Below are 16,914 nucleotides of genomic sequence, written 5' to 3' on the forward strand. Positions count from 1 at the left end.
TGCCTCACCAAAAAAAAAAAGTAAGGATCTTGAGGCCAAAGACTGTCTTTTGCCTCTTTTGTATCCCATGTACTTAGTAGGATGCCTGGCACATAGCAGGTGCTTAATAAATGATTACTGATTGTTTAATTACCCGCACACCAGAAATAATTTTCCTCTCTCTCCTCACCTAACCAAATTTCACCTATTATTTAAGGCTTCAACACACACACACACACACACACACACACAGACACACACACACCTATAAACAACAATGTACATACAGGTTTGAGAGATAGAGAAAGAAAGAGACAGATAGATAGATGATAGATAGATAGATAGATAGATAGATAGATAGATAGATAGATAGATAGATGATAGATAGATGATAGATAGATAGATAGATAGATAGATAGATAGATAGATAGATAGATGATAGATAGATAGATAGATAGATGATAGATTGATAGATAGATAGATAGATAGATGATAGATAGATAGATAGATAGATAGATGATAGATAGATGATAGATAGATGATAGATAGATAGATGATTGATAGATAGATGATAGATAGATAGATAGATAGATAGATAGATAGATAGATAGATAGATAGATGATAGATTGATAGATGATAGATTGATAGATAGATAGATGATAGATAGATAGATAGATAGATAGATAGATAGATAGATAGATAGATAGATAGATAGATAGATGATTGATAGGTGATGATAGATAGATAGATAGATGATAGATAGATAGATAGATAGATGATAGATTGATAGATAGATAGATGATAGATTGATAGATAGATGATAGATTGATTGATAGATAGATAGATAGATAGATGATAGATAGATAGATAGATAGATAGATAGATAGATAGATAGATAGATGGATGATAGATTGATAGATAGATAGATAGATAGATTGATAGATTGATAGATAGATAGATTGATAGATGATAGATAGATAGATGATTGATAGATAGATGATAGATAGATAGATAGATAGATAGATAGATAGATAGATAGATAGATAGATAGATAGATAGATAGATGATAGATAGATAGATGATAGATTGATAGATAGATTGATAGATAGATAGATGATAGATAGATAGATAGATAGATGATAGATAGATAGATAGATAGATAGATAGATAGATAGATGATTGATAGGTGATGATAGATAGATAGATAGATAGATAGATAGATAGATAGATGATAGATTGATAGATAGATGATAGATTGATAGATAGATAGATGATAGATAGATGATAGATAGATAGATGATAGATAGATAGATAGATAGATAGATGATAGATAGATAGATAGATAGATAGATAGATAGATAGATAGATGATAGATAGATAGATAGATAGATAGATAGATAGATAGATAGATAGATAGATGATAGATTGATAGATAGATAGATAGATGATAGATAGATAGATAGATAGATAGATAGATAGATAGATAGATAGATAGATAGATAGATAGATGATAGATAGATGATTGATAGATAGATGATAGATAGATAGATAGATAGATAGATAGATAGATAGATAGATAGATAGATAGATAGATAGATGATAGATTGATAGATAGATAGATGATAGATTGATAGATAGATAGATAGATAGATGATAGATAGGTAGATAGATAGATGATTGATAGATAGATGATAGACAGATAGATGATAGATAGATAGATAGATGATAGATAGATGATAGATAGATAGATGATTGATAGGTGATGATAGATAGATAGATAGATAGATAGATAGATAGATAGATAGATAAATAGATAGATGATAGATAGATAGATAGATAGATAGATAGATAGATAGATAGATAGATAGATAGATAGATGATGGATGGGTGGGTGAATGGATGGATTGAAGGTGATTGATAGATATGCTATTACATATATGTAAATGCTTATGTGTATATGCATATATGCTATTACCATCTCCCCTGCACTAGCCACACTTTCCTCTTTTCCCCATCTTAACCCTTTAGTAAACCAATCCAACTCTGTTCCACCCTTCTATCTTGACCCCCTAGCCAATTACGCCCAGCCAAGCCTCAGCTTTGGATCGCTCCCATCACTCCCCACTTTCACCAACCTTACCTCCTCTTTGTCCATACTATGACCTCCAATCCCTTGACCCCTTCAGTTCTCTCCCAGGCCATCTCCTCTTCACTAACCACTTTCTCCTTCCCATTCTGACCCCTTGATGAATCAATTCAACTCTACCCTGTCCTCCTCTTTTTAATCCCTGACCCTCTTACCATATCACTGACTGTATATGCATATATATGTATACACCTATATGCACATAGTTTTTAGTATGTCATCACCTCCATTAGACTCTGAGCTCCTTGAGGATAGGGACCCTGTTTCATGTTTTTGCCTTTCTTTGTGCCTCTAGTATTTAGCACAGTGCCAAGAATATAGTTGGCATTTAATACAAGTTTGTTAAATGACTGAATAATAGTTAAGGTTTGACTGAGACAGAAGACAAGAGGAGCTCCTGGAAACCCCTCTCAGCCCCTCTCAGTATTGCCCAAGATTACTTCTTTTGGGGTGCCTCATTACTTCTAGTGTTGCAAATCTGGTTGACTAGAAGGATGATAGTGTACTGTAGAGAGGAGGGAAGTCTAGAGGAAGTGTTGACTTGGAAGGGAAGAAAATGAGTTCTGGTGGGGACACATTGTGCCTGTGGGACATCCAGGTGGAAATATGAAGCTGTCAGGTCACTGTGTTAGGGGAGGATAAGGCACTGAAATTGGTACTAGAGTCTCCAGATAATGATGACCAAGGTAATCTATGGCAGATCATATGTCTATCATTGTTTGGAGACAACTCCATGCCTTCCAGCTGTAGACCTAAGAGATGACATTCCAAGCAGCCTGGACAGAAGGTCCTTTGGACTCTGAGGGTGCTGAGCAGTCAGGGCTTATATTCCATATCCATCTCCATGAACCCCACTCCCCCTTGGGGGGGATTGCACAGCAGAAAGACCCACCAAGGAGCTCTCCATCCCCAATAATTACAGTGAGCATTTGTATAGCTCTTTAAGGCTTTAAAGCACTTTACAGGGGACAGCTAGGGGGCGCAGTGGATAAAGCACTGGCCCTGGATTCAGGAGGACCTGAGTTCAAATCCAGATTCAGACACTTCACACTTACTAGCTGTGTGACCCTGGGAAAATCACTTAACCCTCATTGCCCTGCAAAAAAAAAAAAAACCATAAAGAACTCTACAAATATTATCTCATCTGATTCTTGCATCAACCCTAGGAAGCCATTATTATCCTCATTTACATACACTGAGAGAAATCCTACATTGTAAGCAAGAAGTGATACCGAATAGCCCTCTTCTCCCCCTACCCTTTTCCAAGGGAGACTTTAATTCCTACCAGGAAGACAAGGAGGAAGTTAGGGCCAAAGGTCACTCTGTTCTCCTCACAGAGAGAGGGTACCAGGCTAGAATTATATCTAGCTGCACTCTCAATAGTACATATTGTTGGTCTAAGGGATATTATTGGGTTCAAGATGATTTCTGATCACTGTGTCATTATTATTGGGGGAAGGGGAACCCCGAGCTCTATATCCAATATTTGTCCCACCAAACAGCATTTCTACAATAGCAAAGAAATCCATTTATGCAGAACAGAGAGCAGAGCAGATATACACTGGAGGACATATACCAGACAATAGAGTAAAGGAATTCTCCCATCAGAAGTAAATAGCTCAGGGGCAGCTAGGTGGCACAGTGGATAAAGTACTGGTCCTGGATTCAGGAGGACCTGAGTTCAAATCCAGCCTCAGACACTTGACACTTACTAGCTGTGTGACCTTGAGCAAGTCACTTAACCCTCATTGCCCTGAAAAAAAACAGAAATAAATAGTTCAACTCAACCAGGAGAGGGTCCTGGATCTCACCCAGATGGAGACTCCTGCAGTCTCCAGTGTAGCAAGTTGGGAATGAAGACATGATAGAAAAAAACAGCTCCCCTCCTGTCTTCTCAGAGTCTTTTCCTGAAGTGGGATTGGCTTTGTCCATCCCTCTTGAAGATGGAATCCAGAAGCACCCAAAGCAACTCCAAGCTTAAAGAGTCCTAAGGATGACTCAAGAAGGCAAGGGTTCTCCTACTCTTGACAACTCTGCTCCACCCATGCACCAATAAAAGATTCTCATGCCAACAGACTTTGGGAGAAGGGTTACAATAAGATATGGAAACTGAGTAGAAAGAAGTTAAGTGACTTGCCTAAGCTCACATAGCCAGGAAGTGTCTGAGTCTAGATTTGCACCCAGATTTTCCTGACTCTAGGCCCAATACTCTGTGCACTGTGCAATCTAGTTTCCAAGAAAGGATACTATTCTGTATCTCCTCCTCATGTCACTAGGCCAACAGAGGCCAAAAGTGACTCCCCTACTAGCGCCCCAATTCCAGCTTAGATGTGATGTTCCCCAATAGAGGAGTAGCAGCCTTTGGGAAAAGAACAAGACTTGTTCCATTCTGCTTCTTTTATGCCCCTGGAAAAATATTTGTGAGCCTGGAATCTATGTGTATTCAATGCCCCCCCACTCCTTGGGAAAGAAGCCCCCTCAGGAACTGGACAGGGTGTAGACAAGATTGTGCATTGCAGCCAGAAATAATCCCCAGTCCCTGTCTTACAAGCTTCCTGTGATCAATGCCAGTCCCTGGAGATGCCTGCTCACAGCTTCTGCCCTGTGTGGTCCGCACCTCCCACCCCCATTCTCTAATCTGTGCCTTTGATGTGTGGGAGGAGAACACACTGTCTCCTGCAGTCTAGGGGGGATGGGAACAAGGGATCCCTGGGAGGGCTTGAGAGAGGGAAGGGAGGAGAGCGCAGAGAGAAGGGGATGGAAAGCAAGAAGAGAGAAAAGAAACAAGGAAAGATGGAGCAAGAAGAAGATTGAGAAGGAATTCAGGAGAAAAATAGTGAAATAAGGAGAAAATGGAAAGCTGTGAGGAGGGGATAACAGGAAGCATGAGAAACAAGGAGTAAAGATATAGAGAGGAAGAGAGTGCAGATGATGAGAGGACAGAGACAGGGAGGAAGAGAGGGGGAGAGAAGAAGGGCCTGAGTAAAGATGAAAGGAAAAGGGGAAGAGGGAAAGTAGAGACAGAAAACCAGAGAGAAGGAGAAAAGAAAAGTTGGGAGATGAGAGTGAATGGCAATAGAGGAAGAGAGGAGGCAGAGGCAAGAGAAGTAAGGAGAAAGAAGGGAAAGGGTGAACAAAGACATGTGAGGAGAGGAGAGGGCTAGCAGAAAGAAGACAGAAGGACATTAACAGACATTAAATGTGTCAATGGCCATGAGGACAGCTCCATTTGTAAAGTGGCCCTCCTCATCGAAAGCCTGCAAGGTGGGAAGAGCAGGTATTCTTATCCAGTTTTACAGAGGAGGAAACTGAGGCTCAGAGAAGAAGTGGTGTCTCCATATTCTCACAGCGAATATGTGGCAGAGACAGAAAATAGGGTTAAGTCTCCAACCCTAAGACCATCTCTGTCCACTGCATCAGCTGTGTCTGGAGCACTTCATGTTTTCAGCCCTTCTTGGGTCACAAAATGCTTGAAAAGGGTGTGTTGAATTTTATTGGGTGCTCAGCATATTTCTGGGGGGCAGGAGGGAGAGAGGCTTGCTTTTGTTCTCATTTTGCAGATGAGGAAATTCAGATTCAGAGGCATCTAGGTGGGGCAGTGGATAGATCACCAAACTGGAGTCAAGAAGTCCTGAGTTCAAATCTGGTCTCAGATACCTCCCACCAGCTATGTGACCAAGGACATGTTCTCCACAGGGAAAAGATAAAGCAGAGCTCACACCATGGAGACTAGTTCCATTTCTGGGTACCTCCTTCTGGGAAGGACATTAATGCATTGGCTAGTGTCCATAGAAGGTCTACAAGAGTTGGGGAAAGGACCTCAAGATCTCATCAGTGTGGGTGGGATGTATAGCCTGAGAAAAGCAGACTCCAAGAGAGGAGATGGCTGTCACATGGAGGAGGGGCTAGCCTTGTTCTGCTTCTTGGTAGAGAGCAGAACCATTTTTGTAAGCTTAGAGCCTTCTATGCTTGTCGGGTACAGATTGGGAGATAGAAGGGCTTGCTCCCTCCTCAGGCTCCCACCTTTGGAATGTCAGTGCTGATCCTTCCACCAGGAAGTTCCTACTCCTCTGTTACCTCCCTTAACTCCACTGCTAATGAGAGTTTCCTCCAAGAATATTTGGGGGGGGGGCAGCTAGGTGGTGGAGTGGATAAAGCACCGGCCCTGGATTCAGGAGGACCTGAGTTCAAATTCAGCCTCAGACACTTGACACTTACTAGCTGTGTGACCTTGGGCAAGTCACTTAACCCCCATTGCCCTGGGGGGAGGGGGGTGGGAGACAGGCCTGAAAGGCAATACTGAAAAAAGAGGAAGTTCTAGACTAACATGCCTTGGGGTTGTGAGATTTAAAATTGGATATTAGATCATAAATCTCCCCTACTTAACCCTTCCCTTAACTCATCTCCCAGACTAGTAAATGGAAGAAGCTTCTGGTTTTCTAGATAGAGCCTTTATTGTATATAAGGTGTTGTTGATTAGAAGGATAGGAAAATAGAAATACAGTACAAATCGTCTTAAATCTAGGCTTAGTCTATATTCCTTATAAAAACTCACCAAACCGATTTAGGCCACCTTTGGAGTGAGTCAGACCGTCTGTGCCGCGCCGCCCGGCGTCCCGCCAAGCCGGCAAAAAAGGCTACTCTCCTCCTCTCCACCCCGGAAGTCCCAAAAAACCCGGCAGGCAGTCTGACATGCGCAGCAGGCGCACTGTACCTGGCAGGCAGTCTGACATGCGCAGCAGGCGGACTACCCGGCAGGCAGTCTGACATGCGCAGCAGGCAGACTGTTCATCTCCTCCCCAAAAGGGTGGTCCTTGAAAAACTGGCGTCTTTCAGTTATCCTAACCGACTGTTAAAAACTTTCATATTTTACCACAGGGTAGAAGAATTTGGGGAAGGAACAGCCAGCTTTGGAACAGCAAGCTGTGGGTGGAAGATGCAAAACCAGGGAATGGTCCCCAGAGCATCTGGTGAGAGCTGAGCTTGGACAGGATGGAGGCTGTGGAAGAAAAACCATCATCAACTCCAGGGGGGGCAGAGGGGGCCTCTTCTGTCTCAGCAGCCTCCACACCCACACTTGGCTCTGGACTTCTCTGCTTCTGCCATCTTCCATTGGTGACCCCTCAGCTTCAAAGGTGGAAGGTGTGAGGCAGCCCCTCTCCCAAGTGAGGCGAGTGCAGCCAGACTGGGAGGACTCAAATGCTGGCCCAAGAGAGTGTCCTTGGGTCCATAGCAATGGGCAGGGGAAGGTGTGGCTCACTGGGCAGAGGGTGTGGCTCTCGGGTGGCATCCATGGTCCGTTGTAAGAGGAGACAGGACTTCAAGGCCACCAGCGCCCCCTCCCCAGTCTCCCCTTGGCCAGGCAGGCAGGCAGTGCCCCACGCCCTCCCTTCCCTTTCCCTCAAATCTCAGCTCAAGAGCCCCTGCCACATGAGGCATTTCCTGGCTCCTTTTCTTCCCCCATTAGAATGTGAGCTTGTTGAGGATGGGCACTGTCTTTCTTTTTGCCTATATTTGTATACTCAGCTCTCCATGCAGTATCTGGAACATAATAGGTGCCTAATAAATGTGCATCATTCATTGAAGATCTTATTGGCCTGTGCGGCTGCCCCATCCCACCACTGATTCACGCTAAGCTTACAGTTCACGTGGGCCCCTGGATCTTTTTCAGACAAGCCATGCCTCCTTATTCTGGGCTTATGAACATGCCCTTTGGAGGGAAGGGTGGGATTTGGAGGTGGGGGAAGGAAGGAGGAAGATCCATGCTGGAGGATGAGGTTGGGCCTGGGCGTAGAGGTGGAAATGTGATTCTCATGACAAGGCAGCAAACATCCCACAAACCCTGGGACCTGAAACCCGCAGGAGAGACTGGGGCTTGAGGAGGCCTGCTCAGGCCCATTGAGGACCCACCCTGGCTCAGAGGAGCCGTCCTGGAAGGGGAGCAGTGGAAAGGCTGTGCTGAGACAGCTGGGACAGGGCCTGGCTGGGGAGGTCTCCAGCCCAGAGAATTCTCAGGAGGCAATGGGCAGATGAAGCCCCAGGTAGGACTGGAGGGGAGGACCCAGGGTTGACAATCTGGGGGCCCAATCTCCCCTGGGCAGCTTCTCCAGCCCTTGGGCCATCTCTCCTCCTGAATCCAGACCCTGGAGCCCCTCTGCCTCCCATCCCAGAATTCCAGCCTGAGTCACCCCTGGAGTGCTCATCTGGCCTGTCCCCACACAGGCACACACACACACACACACACATGCACACACATGCACACATACATTCCCATGCACAAGCCCTTGAAAGGGAAGCACTTCAGACCTAGGATTCTCCCAGGCCACATGGTTTATTAGGATAATTATAGATTATTTATACCATAATTACAAACTGGATTATATGGCCACATAATTATGCCCATATTCAATCTTTATTAACCATAAAATAGCGTTTTTGTTTTTATGAGGAGTGTTTTTTCAAAGATTTTAATTATTTTTAATTTTATACGAATGCCCCCTGAGGCTTTCGAATGAGGGATGGGGCTCTAAAAATCTGAGACATAAATAAACCCCCAGATCCACTCCTTTCCAGGGGCCGGCGGTCTTGGGGAGGGTAAGAATGTCCCTGAGCTTACCTGTGGTTGGGACACCAAGGGGAGGGAGAGAGTGAGGGCCAGGTGGAGGAGGAGCCAGGACACCAAGCCTCTGCTCCCCCTACCCGGGTCCAGGAAGACAAGCCCTCCGAATTTCTAAAATAGAGGTGCGGCAGCAGTGAGGTTTGTCTAGCTTAGGACCCAGGATCTGGGCCGATGCGCCCTGGCTGATTTAGCACAGAGCCAGCAGCCCAGCTCAGGCTCAAACAGCCTCCATAGAGACCATGGGGCCAGTGCCCAGAGAGGCAGGAGCTGCAAGAAAGGACAGGTCCAGAAGCTTCCCTCAGCACCCCCAGCCCCTGAGGGGGAGCCACACCATCCCTCATGGACACTCACGGAGCCCTCAAGCACCTCAGGGGTCTGCAAGCCCAGCCCCTCCACTCCGCAGAGGGTGGAGTCAGAGAAGTCCAGGGTCTGCTCCCAGTCCCCGCCAGGGAGCCCCAGAGCAGATCTCAGTCCAAGGAGCGGCTGCCTCCCGGGCAGAGAACTTGCCACAGCAGGTGTTCAGGGGAGGTGGTGTCCCTGGCTGAAGCCAGGAGCCCCTGAGGGCACTCAGCTCTCTCCCCCTCCTGAGGCAGAGGCTGTGGCTGGACCTCCCAGCCTATCTCGGCATTTGCAGGCACTAACCCCTCACAGAAGACAAGGATGCTCCATTTTCCTGTCTGCCTGTGAATGAAAACAATCTATTTTTGGGTGATCAGTTGAGGAAATGGCTCCCCTGTTGTCAGGCTGGGTATTAGCTCGGAAGCTTCCGGACCCCTGATTTCCATCAAAGGTTGGGAATCATCCCAGAGGAACCCAGGGACTGCTACCAAGACAGGAGCTTGGACCCAGCAGCACCTAAGGCAGAAGACGCCCACGCATGCATGTAACAGAACTGAGGCTCCGCCCTCTACCCTCCAAGAAATCCCACACCCTGCCTGGGTGTGCTGCCCAGGACCAGGGAGAGCAGCCAGTGCAGCACCAGGCCTGGACCAGCATCTTCAGCTCAGCAGCATCCAGCACTCTCCAAAGAACCTCTGTGGAGAGGGAGCCGAGCTCAGGGGAGAGACCCATAACCCCTCACCATGTGCACTGGGGAAGAAATAAGCCAGTAGAAGGGGGCCTCCATGCCTGACACACAACAGCCTTCATAAATGGCCCAACGGCCAGAGCAGAGGCCTTAGAGTTAGGGGGACCCAAATTCAAATCCTACTCCAAATGCTTCCTTGTTGCGTGATGCTGCACAAGTCATTTGTCAGCCTTGTTTCCTCATCCGTGTGAAAAAAGGGGCTGACACCACCTACGCATCGAGGTTGTTTTAACAGGCAAGTGAGATAATAGCTACAAACACTTGGCAAAGATCAAGGGGCCAGAGAAATGTGTCATCATTATTGTTCTACCGAGTCCCACATTTTACAGATGAAGAAACTGAAACCCACAGAGGCAGCTTGTGTCACACAGCATGGAAGGGACTGATTCAGGATTTGAACCCAGGTCTTCCCGACTTCCAGGCCAGTGCTCTGTGAACTACGTGAAGCTGCCCATTAGACGGGTATTATCCAACCCTCTTCATACCCCAGTACGGCTTTAAGAAAACAGCTCCTTTCATCATCCTTCTTCCTTTCCAGCCTCACCTTCGCATTCTTGCCAGTCTTTATTACATAGCCCCTTGCCCCTGCTTCCATCAGTGCACACCTCCCTGAAAGTGGGCGGGCTTGGTGAGGCCCCTGTGCATCCACACTGCTCTCTCCACACCTGCCTGTCCTTCCTCCTCCAAGCTATTTGTCTCTTCCCAACCTCATTCTTGAGAAAGTCCCACTCATTCTGGGAGGATGCCCTGGGAGCATTCTATCTGTGACGTCTCCTGTGTCCTTTCTCTGCACCTTTGGAAGTCTCCTCTCCCCAAATCAAGGGGTTTGTCCCATCCTTCCTTTTCTAACACAAGCTCCAGGATGAAGGGATCACTCCCTGCCATCCTTTCCACCCAGCTCCAGATCCTCCCTGATAACGAGAATCCAATCTAGGGCTGGATTTCTTATTCCTGCTTCCCTCACCTTCTGCAGGATGAACTTGTCTCCAGAACAGATCATGATTGGCTGCTCTGCTTTTTTTAGTGGGGGGGGGGGGAGAGAAAGAGGGAGAGAGAGGGGGGGGGAGAAAGAGGAGAGAGAGAGATGTCAGGATAATTAAAGTCCCCCATCCCTCCTGCATCCTGCCTCCAGGCCAAGCTCGGGGTGAATCTGTTACCCAAACTCTATTTCCTCTGTCTGTTCTGTGGTTGTAGTCTCCTCCAATGAGAAAATCACTTTGGTTTCTGCCTCCATTATCTTCACCCAAAAGCTCTCTGCCTTGGTCTAGCCCCCTCCGTTCCCTAGATTTCCTCACATGAAAATAAGTTTTTAATATATCATGCTACCTCAAATTCCCTTTCATCTCTCTGGATACATTGTTTTATGTAAATATACATGTATCGTATCTTGTTGTTGAGTCATGCCCAACTCTCTGTGATCCCCATTTGGGTTTTCTTGGCAGAGATACTAGAGTGGTTTGCCATTTCCTTTCTGGCTCATTTTACAGATGAGGAAACTGAGGCAAACAGGGTTGAGTGAATTGCCTAGGGTCTCACAGCTAATGTCTGAGCTGGGATTTGAACTCGGGTCCTCCTGCCTCCAGGGCAGCTCTCTGTCCACTGTGCTATCTAGCTGCTTTATGTATATGTGTGTATAGCATTCCTATTTTATGGGTATATATGATACACAAGTATATTACATACATACTTTATGTGTACATATATATTACATACATTATTGTGTATATAGTATACATAGATGTATAAATATATTACATGCATATATCATGCTAGGATATAACATTTAAAATATATATTACATACTTTGTATATATAGTACACACATATACATATATAAAAACATGTTTTTCCTATATACATATATAAAATATGTTTTTCTTTTTTAATTTATTATTTATTGGAGGCCATTCTTTTCTTTTTAAATTTTGAGTCCCAGATTTTCTCACTCCCTCCCACCCACTGAGAAGACAAGCAATATGATATCAATTATACATGTGAAATTATGCAAACATTTCTATATTAGCCAAATTGCAAAAAAAAAAAAGCAAAAAAGTAAAGTGAGAAAATTAAAGTTTAATTTGTACTCAGAGTTCATCAGTTCTCTCTGTACATGGCTAACATTTTTTATCATGGGTCCTTTGAAATGCTTGGATCATTGTAGTCCTCAGAGGAGCCAAATCTTCCACAGGTGATCATTGTTGCCCATTGCTGTTACTGTGCACAATGCTCTCCTGGCTCTTCTCAGTGGACTTTGCATCATCAGTTCACATGGGTCTTGCCTTGTTTTTCTGAAATCATTAGATAGAATTCTATCACAGTCAGAGGCTTCAATTTCCAACTCTTTGCTTCCACAAAAAGAGCTGTGGTAAATATTTTGTACATGTGGGTCCTTTCCCTTGGCCTCCTTGAGATATTGCTAGGTCAAAGGGCATGCACAGCATAGTTCCAAATTGTTCTCCAGGATGGTTGGGTCAGTTCACTATTCCACCAGCAGTTCACTAACTTACCTATTTTCCCTCATTCCCTCCAGTATTTGTCTTTTCTAATAGGTTTGAGGTGGTATTTTGCAGTTGTTTTAATTTGCATTTCTCTAATTGATAGTGATTTAGTGCATTTTTCATGACTATAGTTAGCTTTGATTTCTTCTTGTGAAAACTGCCTGTTCATATCCTTTGACCATTTATCAATTGGGGAATGACTGGTATTTTTTATAAATTTGACTCAGTTCCCTATATATTTGAGAAAAGAAGCCTTCATTAGAAAAAGACAATGTTTCTATTACTTCATTGTCTATAGTACCTTCTATCAAAATGTAGTTTCCCTGATTATATCTTTCAATTAGGCTGAAGTTTGCTTTTGCTTTGTCTGAGATCAGGACTGCCACCTTCACTTCACCTGAAGCCTAAGAGACTCCACTCCAACCCTTCACTTCAACTCTGTATGAGTCTTTCTGTTCCAAGTGTGTCTCTTTTGCGGAAGATACTGTTGAACTCTGGTTCATATCCATTCTGCTCTCTGCTTCCACACTCTGGGTGAGCTCATCCAATTCCATTCACAGTTATGATAACTAATTACACATTTCCCTCTGTCCTGTTTTCCTCAGTTTATCCTTCTCTCTCTTTACATCCTGTCCCTCCTCAAAAGTCTGTCTTGCTTCCAGCAACTGCCTCCCCAAGTCCACCCTCCCCCTTATCATCCCTCCTGCCTATCTCTTATCCCCTTGCTTTCATATCTCCCTTCTGGGCAAAATAGATTTCTGTACCTACCTAAATGTGTATATATCTTCCTCCCTCTTTGAACCATTTCCGGTGAGAGTGAGGTTCAAGGATTGCCTGCCCCTCCCTTCTATTTTCTTGTCCACTATAAAAGCTCTTCCTTAAGCAACTCCTTTATGGGAGAACATCTGACCCATTTTACCTCTCCCTTCCCCCTTCTCCCACTGCATCCCTCTTTCTCACTCCTTCATTTTTTTTGAGATAATCCCAACATAATTGATTCACACCCATGCCTTCTGTCTATGTAAACTCCTTTTAACTACCCCAATAATGATAAACATGTGTCGTTGTCCCATATAGGAATTCAAACAGTTTAACTCTATTGAGTCCTTTATGGTTTCTTTTTCATGTTTACCTGTTTATGCTTCTCTTGAGTCTTGTGTTTGAATGTCAAATTTTCTGTTCAAATCTGATCCTATTATCAGGAATGCTTGGAAGTCTTCAGTGTCATTAAATCTCCATTTCCCCCCCAAAGGGTTATGTTTACTTTTTCTAGGTAGTTATTCTTGGTTGTAATCCTAGCTCCTTTGCCTTCCGTAATCCCTCCACTCCTTTAATGTAGAAGCTGCTAAATCTTGTGTGATCCTGACTGTGGCTCCAGGATATTTGAAATACTTCTTTTTTGCTGCTTGACCTGGGAGCTCTGGAATTGACACCCTGGGCCTGTGTCCACCCTGGTGTTATAAACCTCTCCTGCAGACTTCCTAAATTGTCTTAGGCTGGGTAAATGTCCTCCCTCTGACCTGTTGTTGGCTTTGTCAACAAAATAACCTGAGGAGTTATTTTAAAGTTGTTAGGAGTTAGGGAGCAATGAGGTGGCGAAGTGGATAAAGCACCAGACCATGATTCAGGAGGACCTGAGTTCAAGTTCAGCCTCAGACACTTGACACTTACTAGCTGTGTGACCCTGGGCAAGTCACTTAACCCTTGTTGCCCCGAAAACCAAATGAACAAATGAACCACCACCACCACTACCTCTAGACATGTATTAGATACCTACAATGAGCCAGGGATGCCTTGGCCACTGGAAGTACAATGACAAAAATGAGCAAGTTCCTACCTCAAGAAACTTGTAGTCTATGGGGGTATTTAAATGTCATTAGGATTCCTCTGTTGGAGTGACTTCCTATGGTGTCTAGTTTGGTAGATACGAACAGACAGTCTTCCAACACACACACACACACACACACACACACACACACACTCACATGCACACACATTTCAGTCATGTCTTCCCCTTCATGACCCCATTGGAGGTTTTCTTCACAGATACTGGAGTGATTTGCCATTTCCTTCTCCAGCTTATTTTACAGGTGAGGAAACTAAGGCAAACAAGATGAAGTGATTTGCCCAAGGTCACACAACTAGTGAGTGTCCAAGACTGGATTTGAACTCATAAAGATGAGTCTTCCTGATCCCAAGCCCAGAACTCTGTACACAATGGTGCCTCCTAGCTGCTGTAACACATACACACTTAGATTCAAAGTCTTTTTCATGTTAAATTTACAGGTAAGCAGGCAAAGGCATCCTTACTCTCCCTTGTTCGGTGCTCACAGGAGCCAAGCCACAGTCCAGAAATCCAGAGCCCACCTTCAGGTCCCCTTGTTTTAACCAGATGGTCCCATCCCCAGTACATTGGTCCTCTCCCACATGGGCAGCAGTGAGTAAAACATGACGGGGGTCTCCCCATATTCTTCAGTGTCTCGCCCATGATTTCATCACTGGGGGCAGTGATTTCCAGCCACCAGTGGCTAGAGTCCCTCTCCCCACCCCCACCCCCACAGGCAGCACCTGCCTTATCAGCCCTCAGAGGCCAAGCAGCTGCTTCCTCCCCAGCACATCTGGTTCCCCCTCTTCACAGAGAGCCCACAATCAGCTCGTTAGGTCCGAGCCTGCTCAGGATGCCTCCTCCCACATTCCCCTGATCCAACTTCCTGGCATCAATAGGGTTTTCATTTGGCCCCTTGAGATTCTTTTGGCTTTTAAATTTTGGTTTCAAACTGAAAGCCCTAAGGATGCTGTGGGGAGTGGAGAGGGGCTTCCTTTGCTCCCTTCGTTCTCTGTTCTGCAGAGGAAGGCAACTCCAGCCTGAAGACAGTACTGGTGGACTACTGCTCCAATTCAAAGAACCAAGCGCAAGTCACAACAGCGGTGCTAACATCCCTCCCCAAAGATCAATAGAAATGCTTTATAATTCCTTCCAAAGCATAAGGCTTCAGGCTTTTTCAGAACAAAGCACCGACTGAAAATAAGCAGAAACAATTAAAATAGAGTATTTTAATGATCATTACTGCCCACTTGATAGCACAAGTCCAACTGAACGTGGGCCCACCTTGTCTCTATGGACAACATTCTATGAGTGTCTCCAATGTGAAGCACCCTGGGTCTTTAGCATTCAATATTCCCCACAAAGCCATCATTAGCACTAATGTTGCTTCTGCAAAGGTGCGGGCACCCTTGGCCATCGGTTACAAACCACAACAAAAAACAGAAGCTCTGCTGTGATTCAGACAGTCGTTGTCACCAGCTACAGGCCTCCCCAAGTGATATATTAAGTCCAATTAGATTAACATTAAACCTAATTCTCATTCCATTATAATCTGGAAATCCATTAATGACATATCACCATAAGAAATGTGAATGTATCCAACCTGAGTTCCAAAAATAAATCCAGGTCACTTGTTGGGTTGGGGGACAGGGCTGAGTGAGGGAGGTGTGGAGAGAAGAAGCAGCTTTCTGGCCCCTCTTAGATTCCCCCAACTTCAGGGTGGGAGGGGCCACTCTTTCTCCTTCCTTCCCTTCAAGTGTGAATCTGTCTGGCCTCCTTCTCTTGGGGGATGGGCTTCCTTCAACCTCCCAGGTATAAGGAAGGGACACCTGAGACACTCAAGGGATCGTCGCCAGAGGATATAGTTACTACTCCTTTCTCGACAAACCTTTTCCCTCCACTCATGGCTTGAGCCCTGCTGAGAGTTACACGTCTGGACTCATTTGACCTTTCCCTTACTTTGGGGAAGTTATGGGACATAGGTCTATAAGATTTAAGATTCTGTTTCATTTAGGTCCTGAGCCCCCGGCTGGGAAAAATCCCAACAATTTCCTATAGAGTGGATCCTCACTGTCTCATTCTCTCTCAAGCCCACCCCATCTCCCACTGCCAATAATAAAACATATACAAATCAGAAGTCACAGTGGCCCACCACTCTTTTCTTATGCTGCCCTCAATGAACAGGTTGGCCTTGGATGTGGGCCAGCCAGCTTCATGCCCAGGGGTTTGTCTCCTTGGCCAATGCAGGGCTTTAGACTCACTGGCCAGGAGGCGGCATCCAATCCTAGAGAGTCGCCTGCCACAGCTCAGGTGCTCCCCATGATGCTGCCAATGACCTTTCCTAGATGGCGATTCCAGCATCTTTGAAACAAAATTTGACGATCAATCGCTGGAATCATCTCTTCCGGAATCATTGCTTTTCCCAGGTATTTCCCATAAGCTACAAAATGCCCCTTTCTTTTCTCCTGGCGTGATAACCGCTCTCCTCAGGACAAAGCTGAGCCAAGGGGGCCCAGGCCCACAGGCCACACTTAAATGTGAGGATTATTAGTGGCAGCTAATATTTACAGAGAGAAGTGAGGCTCACAAAGAACTTGAAGTGTATCATCTCCTTTTATCCTCATGACAGTCCTGTAAGGCAAATGCTATCATTATCCCCTTTTTATGGGTAAGGGAACTGAGGCAGACAGAGACAAGCCACTTGCCCAAGGTGACACGACCAGAACATGTCCGAGGCTAAATTTGAACTTGGGCAATCC

Source organism: Dromiciops gliroides, chromosome 2 (assembly GCF_019393635.1).
Source record: "Dromiciops gliroides isolate mDroGli1 chromosome 2, mDroGli1.pri, whole genome shotgun sequence".
Lineage (NCBI taxonomy): Eukaryota > Metazoa > Chordata > Mammalia > Microbiotheria > Microbiotheriidae > Dromiciops > Dromiciops gliroides.